Raw genomic sequence first — 3,791 nt, 5'->3', positions numbered from 1 at the left:
CTTATGAACACATAAGATGATGCTAAGTGAAATGAACTCCATGTTATGCAAACGATTGTTATATCACAGTTGTATCTACTTTCAACATCCCATGTGTATCTGTAGCTTCTACTATTGATGATGTTCTTGTATCACCTTCCCGTGGTTGTACCTACACTACCTCTGTAATCTTATCTGAGTATATTGGAAACAGTCTATACTGGTATTAGAACTAGGAAATTGAAAGGGAATACCAAAATTGAGAGACACAGGGTAAAAAAAGACAAACAACTACAAAAGCAATACTTGCAAAACTGTTTGGTGTAAATGAACTGAACACCTCATGGGGGGAAAGGGAAAGGGGAAGTGGGAGGGGGTATGAGGGATGAGGTAACAAACAGTACAAGAAATGTATCCAATGCCTAACGTATGAAAATGTAACCTCTCTGTACATCAATTTGATAATAAAAATTTGAAAAAAAAAAAAAAAGACCTCTTCCTCTTTCTCTTCCTAAAGCCCTGAGGTGAAAGGATATTACTGTTATAACACTGGAATCGCAGTTCTAGTCATTTCTATGTGCTGTAACTATGGGCTTAAACACTTTTACCAGAAATGTGCAATTTGTTAAGCTGCTCTGTCCAGTTTTCCAAATTTTCCAGATTAGTTTAGTCAGAAGGGCCTCAAATGGCCCCATAAATCAATCTCATTGCACCACTTAGTGTTCAGATAAGCACCATTTTCCATCTGTACCAATGTCTCTTCTGTTATCATAGTCATGGTTCCAGTCATCAGGACTCCTGTCTTTATAGATGAAATCATCTGATTCCTCTGTAACGGTGGTCAGGCCCATGATCAATGTAACACTGTTGGTAATAATGTCTACCTGCCAGGTAGGGATGGGAACTCTGTTTGACTTTCCTCTGTGATGAGGGTATATCTTGGTGCCATTGGGAGTTTGAAGGCTGGCTAAAGGTCTGACAATGTGACTATAGTGATGAAGAGAAAATTGGACTGATCCACACAGAGACCCAATTTCCCACCATAGGACATCTGTCTCCAAACATTGTCCATTTTTGATTATCTCTGATAATTTTCTGGAGAAGAGATGATCTCTTGAGATAGTTATAATGATGGAGTCCTATTATCCAGTCCTTTGATATATGTTAGAAGATGTGGAGGTAGGGCTTGAATTTACAACTTAATGCAAGGGAATATGATGGATTGACATCCTGTGAAGCAGGACTATTTCCTGGTGGAACAGCTTGAAGTTTCAAGGTTACCCACAAATAGTGAGGTCTGACTTGACAGCCCCTATCTCCACACCACTCCATCCCTACTTAGGCTGAAAGGTAGCCTTTTGTTGGCATTATGAACCACTCACCATCCTGAGGACATGGTTGATGAGCCAGCAGAGCTGTGCAACCTCTGCTTTCTGAGGATGGTAACTGAATAGCTGTAAGGAAGGGTTAATGTTTGGGCAAAAATTGTCCTATTCAGGGTCTCTGCCTTGTTGCAGAGATCTAGCCTGTTCTTTCCTATGGTGCTCCATTTCTCATCTGCATAGGGAGTATAATACAGGGTGAGCTGAAGAGATTTGAGGAGTCTCATCTGACTTGGAGGATGGTACAGTCAACTAGGTGAGGTATCATACACGTGCCCTAGAAGCTGACATGTAGCCATTATAGGCCAGGCACCCAGACAACCCCATAGGTCTGATGCATAAGATGTATAGCAGTTCTGCGCTACAGTCCAGGAGAGGCATTACCAGAAGCAGAGAGCAGGGCTGGAGGTGAAGGATTACCTAGCAGATGCAGAGAGAACAATTGGTAATGGGATTAGGGAAAGGACTGCCATGTAGTTTTTCATCCTGCAGTATCCACATTGACTTTAGGTGCTCAAGTATATGGTGTTCCCTGATAGTCTTTAAAGAGGTAGATGTTGTGTGGCAACTTCATTCTTACAGTTTCCTGGACATTCCTATTTCTATTACTTTCAGACTCATAGGAATTAAATTGCTAGTTATTGGTCTCAGTGTTAAGAATGTGTTTAGGCACACAGATCCTAGATGAACAGGTATGTGTCATGTATAAAGATAAATTGCTGTGAGGTGATTTTGGAGATTGCCATGAGGAGATTGATGGTCAAAGCACATAAGGCTACTCAGGTCAAGTTAAGATTGGCTTTGAGGCCTTAGAGGGCTTAGAAATCATGGAAGAGAAGGATTGCTGGTGAGTGAGTGATCAGAAAGTCTTTTTAGCTTACTCAACAGACAAAGCTTAGGATTAAAGGAGAATGGAAATGCATGAGTTCAAGGGATAGTTGGGAAATAGAATTGAGAAGGGTTGGCTAAATGGGAGAGAAATGGAAGCTTTTAATAACCAGGAGGTCATCTTGCGGTCAACAGCATAACATTAGAAAAGTTTTACCTCTAGTGTCTTTCTGGGTAATGTTGGTGTGAATGATGCAATGCCCTCCAGTGACTGGCTGGTGAGCAGAGACTAATAAGGCCATTGGTTAGGATGTTGAGAACTGTAGATCTGGAGATTGTGATTGTCTTATGGTCTGAGAAGTAAGGTTAGGATTGTAGGCTACAAATTGTGTCCTTTCTGCTCACCATTCTCATGAAGATGAGCTACAGAGCTGGCAGATTGACATATTGTGTAGGCAAAGGAGTGTTTTCTAGAACATGGTGAGCCGGGATGTATAGTGGGGCACAGTCATAGTAAGATGAGTGCCCTACGGGAACCCACAGTTGGTAGGAAGTTGGTAAAGTTGTAGACTGTTGGTAAGAGGTAGACAAAGTGGGATGGTGCTTTGATGTAAAGAACTATAAAAAGTCAAAGGGAAGAGGGGAATAAATGTATAACAATGGAGGGAAGGCACCTGTGGCAAGAAAACAGAAGGTAAAAAGGAAAGACATCCCCTAGAGGACTTTTGGGTGGGTTTACACCAGCCTTGCTGCTGGATTTTCTCTTCATCTCCAAATACTGGGCCCATGTCAGATTGGCTTAAAAGTGGTTACTGATGTTATTCTGCAGAGTCCTACTGGAATCTTCACCAGAGACTTGTACCTGGGAGCCTATGACATTTGGGAATGGCAATGAAAGTCAAAACCACTGTCTATAGAATGCCAGGAGTCCTCTTCTACATTCTTCACCCCCCTCCTGGGTAGGAATTGGGTGTGCTGAAAGGTGAGGTACTAGAAGGGTCTGATTGTCCTAGAGTCTAGAGGCAGAGCTCTAACTTTCAGCTGTGGTTCTCAGGATTTGACCCAAGGACTTTTCTCAAGATTTTCTTCAGGATTAGTAGCCACAGCAGGTGGCTCTTACTGTGACCATCCTGGCTTTGGGCATGTTCAATGTTGTACATAAGGCCTTAAAGAAAATAAATAAATAAAGCCTTAAAGCTTCAGAGCCTTATTTTCTTCTTTTTTCAAACTCTTTTCTTCCAAGCTTAGAGTCTGGCTTCCCTCACCTCTGGGTGTTCTTACTCCCAAGCCTTGAGCAGAGATATTAGAATTTTACCTACTTAGACTGGCCTTCTTTCTGTTCACTGTAGTGAACTGTGCTCTGTTTTGGCCAGCAGGAATTAAAGGTGCCTTGAATGTGTCATGGCTGCCTATTAGCCAGATGTAACTTGACTCATTTTTCAAGTGTCTTTCCTTCTGTCTTCCTAAATCTTCCTTAAAAACTTTTGGCCAAAGAATTGCTCCAGATTCCTTATGTAAAAATACCCAGTGTGTTTGTCACATAACAGTATATATCTAGATAAATAGATAGATAGATAGATAGATAGATAGATAGATAGATAT

General features: G+C 41.4%; 1 pseudogene; it reads right to left on the bottom strand.

The window, feature by feature from the left end:
• Positions 1 to 695: 695 nt before the first annotated feature.
• On the bottom strand, positions 696 to 1,311 carry LOC125344034 (annotated as a pseudogene).
• Between the last annotated feature and the right edge of the window lie 2,480 nt (positions 1,312 to 3,791).

Source organism: Perognathus longimembris, chromosome 2 (assembly GCF_023159225.1).
Source record: "Perognathus longimembris pacificus isolate PPM17 chromosome 2, ASM2315922v1, whole genome shotgun sequence".
In the NCBI taxonomy this organism is placed as follows: domain Eukaryota; kingdom Metazoa; phylum Chordata; class Mammalia; order Rodentia; family Heteromyidae; genus Perognathus; species Perognathus longimembris.
Note: the sequence above shows the minus strand (reverse complement) of the source record. Positions and strands in the feature narration are given on the sequence as shown.